Here is a 13,780-nt window from a genome sequence, read left to right on the forward strand (position 1 = left end):
AATCGAATTTGGTTTAGTTGGTTTTATCATCGGGTATAGGATTCTTGATATTTCTAGTTCATAAGGTTTGGATTGGAGAGTGATTTATGGTTTTAGCGTTGTTTGATATAATTCGAGGGTTGGAATAAGTTCGTATGATGTTTTAGGATTGGTTGGTATGTTTGGTTGAGGTCCTGGGGGCTTCGGGTGAGTTTCGGGTGCTTAACGGAAGTTGAATTGGACTTAGGAAAAATCTGAAGTTGGTTGAACCTGTCATAACCACACCTGCGTGTATAGGACAGCAGGTCCGGCACCATAGAAGCGGTATGAGGATCGCAGGTGTGGACTAAGGCTTAAGTGGAGTTGGTCACAGATGCGGCCCAAGGACCGCAGAAGCGGACCGCGTCTGCGAGTTTGTAAGCGCAGGTGCGTAAGTTTGGGCTTTAATGAAAAGTCACAGGAGCGGTCTATTTGCCGCAGAAGCGGGATTGCAGGTGCAGTCCCATGGTCGCAGAAGCAGGATCGCTGGGCAAAAGAAAGGGGGAAACGAGGGTTTAAACTCAAAACTTGAAAAAAACGATTTAGAGCTCGGTTGAGGGCGATATTTCGAGGGTTTTTGAAGGAGAAACATTGGGTAACGTTTTATATCTTGATTTTGATCCTAGAAATATAATCTATTGTTTTTTCCCTCTTCTAATTAAGGAAATTGGGGGTGAAGGTTTGAAAATGGGAGAAAAATTCCCCAATTGAAAATCCGAGATTTGAGTGAGATTTTGACGTCGGATTTTGGTGATTTTTGTTCAAGTGTATTCGTGGGTGATCGGAGGTTCTAAATTTGTAAAGTTTATCTAATTTCGAGATATGGGCTCGGGGGACTTTTCGGGCAATTTTCTTAATTTCGCCTGTTAGCTTCGAATTAATTAGTTAAATTAGTTACTTGAAGTTATATTTACATTTTTGCAATTAATTTGAATAGATTTGGGCCATTTAGAGTCGGGTACTCGTGGAAAGAACGTGATTTCGAGTTGATTGAGTTGGTTCAAGGTAAGTGGCTTGCCTAACCTTGTGTGGGGGTACTCCCCTTAGGATTTGGTATTGTGTTATGTGAGTACCGTGTACGTGAGGTGACGAGTGTGTACATGTGTTAATTGTTGAAATCCCGTTTTCATTAAGTTAATACCTATGTTTTCTTGTAATTAAGCAATATTTGTACTTGAAGCCTCTTGCTTAGTTTAGGAAAAGCATGCTTATGTGAGTTAACTATCGTACCTGCTTTAATTGCCTACTTGTACTCCGTGCAGCATGTTAGAGTAGAATTTCCTGCTTAAATTCTAGAATAGAACTGTAAATTCTTCTGAGATTGTTCTGTGATTTACTTTGAGACTACGAGACGGTATCCCGGGAGATCCCCCCTCACGTTTACTTTGGGACTACGGATTGGTATTCCAGTAGATCCCCTACACATTTATATTTGGGACTACGGGACAGCACCCGGTAGATCCCCTGTACTGGATATTTACTTTGGGACTACAGATTGGTATTTCAGGAGTTTCCCCTGCATATTTATGATTCGGACTACGGGACGATATCTTGGGAGATCCTCTGGACATTTACGTTTGGGACTATGAGACGATATCCCAGGAGATCCACTGTTGCTATTTCTATGTACTGAGTTAGATTCTTTCTGTGATTTTATTCGTTATAGACTGTTAGCATTTTTATTATGTTGTTATATTCTATACTGTTTTACCTTGTTTTTCATCTATAATCAGTAGGGCCCTGACCTTCCTCGTCACTACTCGACCGAGGTTAGGCTTGACACTTACTAAGTACCGCTATGATGTACTCATGCCCTTTCTTGCACATATTGTTCGTGTGTAGATCCAGGTTCTTCGGCTCAGCCATACTTCTAGTGAGGCGAGGCGATCTTCAGAGACTTCGAGGTATATCTGCCGCGTCCACAGACCGAGGAGTCCCTCTCTATTTTCACTTCTAGCTTTAGCTCTACTGTGTTTACTTTTGTTTAGATATTCTTGAGTTAGAACACTTTGTAGTTATTCCATAGCTTGTGATTTCATGAGATTCCGGGTTTTGGGAGTTGATTCAGTTTGAGAGTTTATATTTGTATATGCCGAGCGGCATCTTAAACGTTTTATTTATGTTTATTCGGCAGTTTTTGCTTAGTTTTATTCTTTCATTTCTTTTTCTGCAAATCGTTAGGCTTACCTAGTAGTAGAGACTAGGTGCCATCACGACAGTTCACGGAGAGCAAACTTGGGTCGTGACAACCCCGATCCCATAAGAGTAATTGTACAATATCTCTCCGTGGTCATATGACCTGCTTCAATAATACTACCGAGATTGTATGGCTCGATCCATATATTCATCTCATAATAATGCCGAGGTTGTACTGCGCAATCAATAGAGATATTTCATAATATCGCTGTGGTGGTAAGGCCTGATCCATAAAAGTAGTGCTGAGGCGTTTAGCCCTATCTATAAGAGTAGTGAAACTTTTGACGGGTCATCAGCCCAACCGGTGAATATATGTGCAAGTTATGAAATCAAGAAACTTTCGAACAAATAAGTACAACGCAGGAGTAATCCGTAAGAGCAAGAATAATTTTCACGCCTAATCATGTAGCGTGCCAAGTTTCTAGAATAGTAAAGCTCGATACTCTATGCAAGTCTAGTCTTAGGCTAACACAAAAAATAAAGCATTTAATCGTATAAGAATAACTCAAAGTACAATTAAGGCATGATGTGAGTCTAAGTCTACCCAGACAAATAAAGAATCAAGTATACACACAGATGCTAGTCACCTCATACATGCGTAGCTCCCGCTACACATAGAACGTAGCAAGTATAGAACCTACGAGGTAAATTCCCTCTTACAAGGTTAGACGAGAGACTTACTGTTATACCCCATATTTTCGTACGCAAAAGTATGTCACAAGTCAATTGATGTAAGCTCGAAAATGAGATCTTCTTTAAAAGTATATAAAGTAATTTCATGATGTTACATCCCGTATTTCTGTTATAAAAATATACACAACTAGGTTGAGAACGAATGCTCTTAAACGTGAGAAAGGAGATTTTGGACAAATAAAAATGAGCTGCTTTCTTACCCGATGTGTCTGCTTCACTAACTTACTTTCTGTCCTACTTGCTTGAGCTACTTAACACGTGTCGTGATTATTAAACGAGGACGAGACACATATTTAAATAATTAGGGAATCATGGACACACCCAAATGAAACAAGTAGGTGTGTCGCCTACTTGCTAAAGTGAGAGGCCCAAATTAAAAGGTTGTTTATGGCCCAAATTAAAGGTTAAAGAGACGGCCATTGGGGTAGTTGTTTGGTCGATAATAAGCGATTATTAAAGGCAACATCTGATCGTTTTCACCCATCTTCATCCAAAATAAAGTTAAACAACATCCTCTCTTTCTCTCCTAAGACAAACAACCACCCATCTTTCTACTAGGGTTCTAGGTGGAAAGGGCTTCAAGTTTCATTCCTTCCCCATCATGTGCGATGATTTTCATGTGTTTTATCTTCTCTTCAAATATTTCAAACGTTTCTATACCAAACATCCCAAGGAAGCCCCTCTCCTCCAGGGTTAGATCACCTACTCTTGATTAAAAGTATTGTAGAAGTAGTGGAGATCAAATGTTTAATATTATTGCTAAGTTGTGAGCATTCTCAAGTTAAAGAAGACAATTTCTAGGGTTTATTCTTGCTACATAAGGTAAGGAATCTTCTCTTCTTAATGTGTTTGAGCTTATGGGAGTCTTAGCTATCTTGTTACAATAGAAATTTGTGAATAAATGGCATGTAATGAGTTCTAAATTACTACAATTTGCTGGACTATTATGAGGTTATTTTTATTGTTTATTGTGGATGAAAATTAGTAGTAACAACCTGAGTATGTTGTGATTGTCACTATTGAAGTGTATTTAAGTTCTAGCTAAGTTGTATGGATGGAAAAGTGCAAGTTAGAACTTGGTTGTTGGGTGAGATAGTATGGACTGTTTCAGTGATGTATAGTAATGAATATAAGGTTAGATATTGATGTATGTATGTTTGTTGACATTTTGGACATGTTTATCTTGTTCGTTGATTTGAGGAAATTGAAAAGAATAAGGGGAGGTGGTGTCCAAAATTTCATAGATGAGCTGATTGCTCATTTGTGTTGAGTTCAAGCTTTCGTAAGCTTATCAATGGTTACTTACTGTTTGTTGTAAATTAAAGTACTAACGGGCTGAACCATCGTCGTGTGGTTAAGTAAATGACAAAGGTTTGTTAAGGCTTGTCACACCTCCTTTTTACCTACACCCCCGTGAAGGGGTATAAGGGGAGTTTTTCCAATTAAAGTGACGATCGAGACGGGATTGTTTTATTTAAAATTCAGAGTCGCCACTTGGGATAATTTATGGTGTCCCAAGTCACAAGTTCAAATCCCGAATCGAGGAAAAGGTTGACTCTGTTTTACAGTCCGCGAACACAGAAATCCGGATAAGGAATTCTGTTAACCCGGGAGAAGGTGTTAGGCATTCCCGAGTTCCGTGGTTCTAGCACGGTCGCGCAATTGTTATTATTGGCCTACTTATCTAATTTTAAAAACATTTTTATACCTATGTGCTTTTTAACTCTTAAACCGCTTTTATTCATTTTAGGAAGATTTCAACGTTATACAAAACACGTCTTCGGATCACGCCACATGAAATGCACCCGCGATCCGCGACATATTTTATTTAACGTTGTTAGAATTTTGGATTTGGGTCACATAAATGCACACCTAAGTTTAATAAATAAAAGAAAATAAATTTAAAGCACGCGCCTAAAGCAAGTAGCGCATTTGAATTATTTTTCTAATATTTAAGATTGTTGCAATGCCAAATTTATGAACAAGATATTATTGGGGCAAATAGGCTAGCTAACATGATCTATTACTTGGTCTAAATTCCTTATGGTTCAAGACCCACCTTATTGCCCATTTTTATTCCTTACCGAGAAAGAAACAGCTCCAAGTTTTTATTTACCCAATTAAAAGTAATTATTCAAGAACCAAGACTACGTACATCACAATCGAAATAGAAACTAATTAAAACAATTTAATTAAAAACTAAGACATGCCACTCAAACAACGTAGAAACAAAAATCACCCAACAAGTGCACAGACCTATCATAGCACAATAAAATGAGAACAAAAATTAAGGAATTGACCTTTTATTGATGAACCAAGCTGAAAATAGCAAATCAATCGAGCTAAATAAGAAACAATCCTTGGACCGAACCACCGAGATTACAAACCGGAACCTCGAATCAACACCGAAAAGCTCGAAACCCGAATCGATCTCAGTCAAACTCCATGGAATTCCAAATAACAAAAAATCAGAAACAGAAGCAACAAGTCCGGCGATAAGCAACACGCTCGACGATCACTGCTCACAATTGCTCGATCAGATGGTGTATCTTCACAACAATCTTCAACTTCACTTAGTATATTACTATATTGGAAATAAGATCCTTTATTTCCTCACACGAAAGATCAAGCTCCAAAATCAGATCCTTTGGTTAGCTCTCTGTTGGAATTGGAACGAAGACCAAAAGGTTCAAAGGGGGAGGGCATCTTTTTTTGGAGTTATATCGCGCCTGGGATTTGGCTTTAAGGAAGCGTATATTTTGTTGCCTTTTTCTTTGGCTGATTCCCTTTTTGGGAATTGGGGGGTGTTGTTATTTTATTATGCAGTTGCTACGTGAAGAAAAAGTTGCTGGGTAGTCATTCTTTGTCTATTCCTCATATGAAAAGCGGCCGATGTAAGGTTTTGGGTGTACCTTTATTTTAGGTGCTAGGTACTATTATATAGGGTAGGTATTAGGTTAGGGGTATTGGCCTAGAAATTATGGGCTGGGGAATTGGGCCACAGACTAAAAAATGGACTACAAGATTTATAAAGACGGGATAAACCAACCTAAAATTAATTCCTCCTTCTAAAATTATGGACAATTATAATACAAAAATATAAAACTAATTTTAATTAATTGAACTAAACTATAAAACATAAAACTATTTTGTTGTATTTTCAAGATTATATAAAAAATAAAGACAAGGTACTATTTTTGTATTTAAATTTACGAAAGATACGTAAACTAAAATATTTTTGTAATTTTTATTTTTTGTGACGAAATAAAGTAAAAGAGTCAAAATTATTTAAAATATCGAGGTTAGGCCTAAACTAAATATTTTACGCTAAAATAGGTGAAATTTCGGGGAGGGTCAAAAATCACATGTCTACAGCTGCCCCTCTTTGACCGGAAATACGAAGTATTTTCAAACAAAGAATGACTAGACAGATTTTTTGACCCGACCCTTATTTAGGGAGACCAAAACTAAGAGAAAGGAAGAGAATGTGACCGATCCTCGGTATCTGAGCTGCCTACATATCCTTGGTTATAAAGGAATCATGCCACGTGTAGTTCAGAGGTGAATGAGATGATGGAGTATGCCGAGGTGGAGAGCTGATTGAGGTGCCGTTTCGCCTAGGTTCCGGTCCGCAGTCCTGATGTTACATCAAAAATCAAAACATGAAAAAGACTAGCTAAGCCTACCAACTACGAGTTACAAGATTCCTATCTATAAGTCTTCTAAAGCTTGATCTTGAGTCTTGAGTGGTTCTTCATGCAGACTTTAGATTTGAACCTTGACGCTTGCTAGTTGCAGGTGCTAGTTTGTTCTTCTTCAGCTTTTCAGACCAAAACGGGACATGCAGAGCTTGTGACCTCAGCCCTATCTTGAGCAGCTCACATCTTTCATTAACTTCTGCATTTGGATTCACTTCTTGTCTTTCTTTTTGTTGTTTTTTTTCTTTTTATTCTGGATTGTGACTAACTTATGTTGATCATCTTGGACTACTGACTCGCATTCTTGACGCGAGCTTCTTTTGTTGCTGACCTGAATTGCATTCTGAATTGAATTCCCCTTTTTTTTCAGGTGGGCGCCTGATTGCTGAACTTGAACCATCTTCTCTTATTACTTGACACTGTTTTCCTTTGCACCTTGAACCATTTTCCCTTGAAACTTGAACTGTCTTCATTCGAAACTGCTTTCCCTTGAAACTTGAGTTGTCTTCCCTTGTTCTCCAGGTGGGCACCTGATTACAACAAAACAGACGAAACAAAAAAAAATTCTGCCCCAGTTTGCACTAGGAAGATTTGTGAGTTGTTAGCAAAATTGTAAACCACGTGTACTATTGATGCAATGATGAGAGTAAACTAAAGAATAGACTAGAAAAACTATAAACTAAGCTTGACTAAAGTAAAGACCGACCCTATTCTCCATGCGAGCCCCTCGGATTTCAGGAAAATTAAACATTTATAATCTTAAGAAAACTAAAAATTGACCCTTTTTTTTCAAATCCAGACTTCGTTTTTCAAATTACCCTAGGAGAAAATTCGTCAGACTAGGTTTTCTATCTTAGGAGAAAGATTCATCAAACTAAGACGTTTATCCTAGGAGAAAATTCATCAGACTATGTCCTTTTTTTCTCTTTTTTTTGGTATCTTAGGAGAAAGATTCATCAGACTAAGAATTTGATCCTAGTAGAAAATTCATCAGACTAGGTTTTCTATCTTAGGAGAAAAATTCATCAGCCTAAGACGTTTATCCTAGGAGAAAATTCATCAGACTAGGTCCCTTTTTTCTCTTTTTTTTGGTATCTTAGGAGAAAGATTCATCAGACTAAGAATTTGATACTAGGAGAAAATTCATCAGACTACGTTTTCTATCTTAGGAGAAAAATTCATCAGACTAAGATTTTGATCCTAGGAGAAAGTTCATCAGACTAGGTATTTTTATCTTAGGAGAAAAATTCATTAGACTAAGATTTTGATCCTAGGAGAAGATTCATCAGACTAGGTCTATTTTTGTTATCTTAGGAGAAAGATTCATCAGACTAATATTTCTATCCTAGTAGAAAATTCATCAGACTAGGTTTTCTATCATAAGAGAAAAATTCATCAGACTAAGATTTTGATCTTAGGGGAAAGTTCATCAGACTAGGTATTTTTATCTTAGGAGAAAAATTCATCAGACTAAGATTTTGATCCTAGGAGAAGATTCATCAGATTAGGTCTATTTTTGTTATCTTAGGAGAAAGATTCATCAGACTAAGATATTGGGAGAAAAATCCATCAGACTAGGACTTTTATCCTAGGAGGAAAAATGCGAAGATCAATGGCAAGATTTTATGCATAATTAGCAAGACAAATAAAGACAAAGAGTTGAGAAACTTCCCTTTGTCGGCTCTTCTCGTCTTTTCTTTTTCTTCTCTTTTTTTCTGTTGTTGTTTTTTTTTTCATTTTTTTTCTCTTTTTGAATCACTTTCCTTGCACCGCTTTATTCTTGTTTCATACAAATAAAAATTTGTCAGTTTTGAAAATAGTGGTCGGTTTGTGGCCTTGAGTCTTGGGCAGCTTGGCTTCTGCTCAATCAGCTTAAGTCGGTCTCAAAAGACCTTTGTTCTGCAACAACTCTGATTGTTTAACACCAGTACCATTTGTATTTGCAACTCAAATAGCCTTATCCCAATTGGAGATCTTTGCTTAGGTGACCTTTTCCGATATCTTAAATGACTTCCTACTTTTAAGCAATTTGTCTGTCAGAGAGAATCACCAGTTATCTTTGCTTGCGCCAAGTAGGCTGACAAGAGTCTTTAAGGAAAACCTTTGCATGAATCCTCAAGGCATGTTGACAGTAATAACTGAGTGTGCTGGCCAAATTCACTTTGTGCAACTGAAAAGCTGGTGGCAGTTTTGAAATCTTGTCTTGCTTGTTTTGACAAGGACTGACTCAGAGTGGAGGACACAATGGTGCAAAGAAACAAGTATTAACAAGAAATGCCCCTGTCGGAAGGACAGAAGGAAGAATTTTTTTTCTTTTTTTTCAATAACTAGCCTTAATGATCATGACATGCATTTTGGACTTAACAGCCGATCTATCAAACTGACCAAATCTTTCCTTTTACCATTCTTATGATCTTTGAAGTTGGGCCTATCCGTGCCAATCCTTTGCATTAGCTTCACGACTCACTATCGACTAGTGGTACTCCGAGGGTTTTTCACCAACAAGCCTCTCTCATTTATTCATCTCTACTTACCGTCGTCTTACTGTGACCGTGAGGGTTTTCACTAATAAGAATCTCTCATTTTTCTTTTCTTTTTCTTTCTGTTGCTTTCTTATGTGGGCAACTTGATAGTGTTCTATGTCGCGTGACAACCGTTGCTCATTGCATGCTTTTCTTGGCGTTCTTGAAGGCATATCGGGAGGTCTTTATTTGGGAGTGTTTTGGATAGGGTTGGGCAGAAGGGTTGGCATGAAGGCTCAACGTAGACTCAAAATAAGGGGGTTGTAGACTTACAACACTTGGAATCAATTCTTTCAAAAGTAAAACAAAATCTTTGCCCAAGTTTCAGATACAGGGGATTGTTTTGGATTTTTTTTTTCTCTTTTCTGAATTCTTATTTGGTTGGACCGAACCGTGAGGCTGCCTACATATCCTTTTTAAAAGAATCAGGTCTAACGTAGTTCAAACATCTGACCTAATTATTTTTCATCTTTTCTTTCTTTTTTTTTCTCTTTTTTTTCTTTCTTTTTTTTTTTGCTTTTTTTTTTCTTTTTCTTTTCAAAACAAATTGCCCAAGCCTTTATTTTCTAGGGACATGGAACTTTGACTTTTTTTTTGAGCCTTCTAAGAGTTGCCCCAGTTTGTACTCTTGGGGCGTGAACTTCTTTTTTTCATCATTTTTTTGACTCTAAACTTGATTAAAAAAGAGGGTAGTCAAAAAAAAATAACACAGGCTCAAAAGGGGTAGCAAAGAATATAAAGTGTTTGGGTAGCAGAAAAAGGGTCTCCCAACCTCAAGAACGTCAAACATGGTATCTTTTCGCGATCACAACATTGACGAACATGTCTGTATTCTTGGTGTGTCGTGGTCATAAGACATTTTTTCATCCCTTAGTGACAAACTTTCCAACAAACATCAATTGATTAAACATCCTCAAGCTCGATCTTCACAATGATTTGAAGGTGAATTTTACTCGACCTTAGTTCCAAAGTATTCCAACTCTTTATTCATCCTCAAAAGTATTTTTTTAGTTATCGAATTCCAGATTAAATCAGTTTCTAAGATCTGGCCAAAATTTCCGCATGCATGTCATGTCATTAGAACTAGCGACAAAAGAACTAGGAACAGAATGACACAAAAGGACAAACTGTATTTTATTGAGTAAAGGATGAAAGGGTTTTACAACTAAACAAGCAACCCAAAATACGAGTTACAACCCTAAAATAACCCGAATAATGAAAATAGCAACAGAACAGACAGACAAGACTCACACAAACAGAATAGAGGGATAGAAGGATTTGATTCAATAAAACAAATAAAATCTGGATCACAACCCTGAAATAACCCAGATAATAGAAAAAACATCAAAACAAGCTACCAAGATTCCTTCCTAATGAGGAGGGAATGACTTTTCAATTGCTAGGCTTGATATTTAGCCACAAATTTGCTCAACAGACTCAACAGAGCCTTCTCCAATTTCAAAATCATTAACTTCAGTTAGCAAATTCCCGAGAGGATTCTCATACTCTCTGTCACCACGCATTATCCCCACAAAGTGTGCATCATCATGTGTAGGTAAAGGATTCTGCGCGATATTCTAGGTGTCACTATCTTGGATCACAATCAGGTTTTCCTGGATCATCCTTTCTATTTCTCTTTTCAAATCCCGACAGCTTTCAATATTGTGCCCCTGGGCATTGGAATGGTATTCACACCTTTTAGAAGGGTCAAAGCTTCTTGCACGTGGGTCCACATGATTTGGAGGAATAGGTGCAATCATGTCATAATGCTTTAACTTCTCAAATAAGCTTGCATAGGACTCTCCTATTGGTGTAAAATTATCTTCTAACCTTTGTTCCGCTTTATACCTCTGGCTTGGATGTGGGTTATAGGGCACCTGAAAATTTTGTGGAGGTTGTTGGAGATTTCGTGATGCCCGTGCTCGCCTTCTGGGGTGTTTTGGTGGCTGGACAACATACTGAGGTGGAGCGAAAGAGTATTGAGGGTTCTGAGGTGGATAATACTGCTCAGGGGAGTCATGGAAAACATGAGGAGGCTGCTCATACCTTCGAGATATTCTCCTGGGACTTCTTCTCGACCCTGATGTCATCATGATTTCTTCAACCTTCTCATTTGTGTCGCTAAAATTATCATATTCAACCCGGACAGCCTGAGTTGTGGCTTTAAAAACTGCTTGACTTATAATTTTGCCTGTCTTAAGACCATTCTCTACCATTTTTCCTATTTTGATTGCTTCCGAGAAGGATTTTCCAACTGCGGACATCATGTTTTAAAAGCAATCTGGCTCTTGCGCTTGAAGGAAGACAATGATTAGCTCGTGGTCATCCATGGGTGGCTTAACGCGAGCTGCCTGCTCTCTCCATTTAATGGCATATTCCCTGAAACTTTCACTTGGTTTCTTCTTCAGGTTTGAAAGGAAATTGCGGTCTGGGGAAATGTCAATGTTGTATTGGAACTGTTTGACAAAGGCTTGTGCCATGTCATCCCAGACATACCAGCGAGATGTGTCTTGATCCAAAAACCATTCGGATGCTACTTCCGTAAGGCTTTCCCCAAAATAAGCCATCAACAATTCTTCGTTTCTTCCCGCACCTCTCAGTTGATTGCAATACCTTTTCAGGTGGGCTATGGGATCTCCATGTCCATCATACTTTTCAAATTTGGGAGTCTTAAACCAGGCGACAAGTGAACATTGGGGAACATACATAGATCTTTGAAGGCAACACTCTTTTGACCTGTTTTCAACCGTTGTTCTAAGCTTTTCACTCTTTGGGTCATTTCTTCTTGTACCATCTTTCGGGCAGGCTTTCAATTTTTGCAGGAAGATCAAACGAGTACGAGTAGTACTTAGGAGAGTGGTACTGCTCTTGCTGTGTAGCAAATTGTGACTCATGAAGAGGATGTCCTTGACCACTGGCCCAACAATAGACTCTTGTTGAACCCTCTGACCCTGAGTCTCTTGAGCACTTGTAACATCTTTGATTTCAGTCATCATTTTTCCTTGGGTCTTGTGTTTCTAGCTTACCACAAACCGACCACCTCATCTTTCTTCACAATTCAAAACAAAACATGTTAGAATGGACTCAGTCGGTCCTTATTATTATCAATATTTTTTCATTTCTTTTTAATGGTGATCGAACCTGATGTGGGTTGCCTACGTATCAAGTGGGAACATGAATCAGATCTTGCATAGTTCGGGAAGATCAGGAATAAAGTAAATAAACCAACTTTTTTTTGTGGATTTTGAACTTTTCGAAAGAAAGACATATAAAGAAGAAAGAAAATATTTTTTGGATTTTGACTTTTCTTTAGCATTTTTGCAAAGAAAGACTTCTAAAGAAGAAATTTTTTTTCCTTTTTTTTTGAATTTCGACTTTTATTGTTTTTTTTTGGAAATTTGATAGAAAAACTTCTAAAGAATAAAGAAAAATATTTTGCATTTATGGATTTTTATTCTGAAATTAGGAAAGAAGTATTTCTAAAGAAAAAGAAAGTATTTTTGAATATTGAATTTTCTTTTCAATTTTCGAAAGAAGAATGAAAATATTTTTGTATGTTTTGATTTTGAGAAGCAACTAAAAGAAAATATTTTTGTATTTTTAAAAGTTGGGGTCTCAAAGAAGAACTTTTCTAAAGAAGTAAAAGATTTTTTTTGGATTTTTGAAAATTTGGGGCCGGAACCAATGAGGTTTGCCTACGTATCTCACATCCGGTGAGAATCAGACTCGTGTAGTTCTGCCAGCTTTGACGGAACAGGAAAATATGACACTTGAAAATTTTGGCTCATTTTGAAATGATTTTTTTTCTTCAGAATTTCTAAATACCTACCTCTCACTTTTTGTTTCTTTGTTCTTCTTTCTCCTTTTTTTTTTTTTTTTCATTTTCTTTCCCTATTCTAGAAGTCAGTCAACATGCAAGGCGAAACAGACAGATACGTAAGTAGCACGTAAGATGCATCAAGATGGTCTTTTGATTTTTCGGTACACCTGTTCTAGACGGACCCAACCCCTGTGTTGAGTCCCCAAAGTCAACTGCACATGATGCAAACAAGCGTTCCTACTAGGGATCCAGCGTGAGGTTGAGTTATTCTAGGTTTAAAACCTGGGTGTATTTTTCTAGACCTGGCTTACCCGAGTGGACAACTCGAACCGATGGAGGGCATCGTACCGGTAACCAAAAGATCATCCGGCTTTGCAACTTGTTCGAACCTCGTTCTATTTGGGATATGACACTAACAGAAATAAGTCACACCAGCGTGCACTCCTCAGAAGAGAGAAGAGAAGGGTTTCGTAGCAGTTTATATATAGTTCAAATAATATCAAAGCGGTAAAAAGCAACATTTAGCACATTATGCCCAAACATGTAATAAAATCAGATAATAAATATAGCTAAATATAACAATTATTCTAAGCTCGAATTCTTGAATCCTGAACCAGAGATTCTGGGTTCTGGTCCCCAGCAGAATCGCCAGCGCTGTCACACCTCCTTTTTACCTACACCCCCGTGAAGGGGTATAAGGAGAGTTTTTCCAATTAAAGTGACGATCGAGACGGGATTGTTTTATTTAAAATTCAGAGTCGCCACTTGGGATAATTTATGGTGTCCCAAGTCACAAGTTCAAATCCCGAATCGAGGAAAAGGTTGACTCTGTT

The sequence above is a fragment of the Nicotiana tabacum genome, chromosome 10, assembly GCF_000715075.1.
Source record: "Nicotiana tabacum cultivar K326 chromosome 10, ASM71507v2, whole genome shotgun sequence".
Classification (NCBI taxonomy): Eukaryota; Viridiplantae; Streptophyta; class Magnoliopsida; order Solanales; family Solanaceae; genus Nicotiana; species Nicotiana tabacum.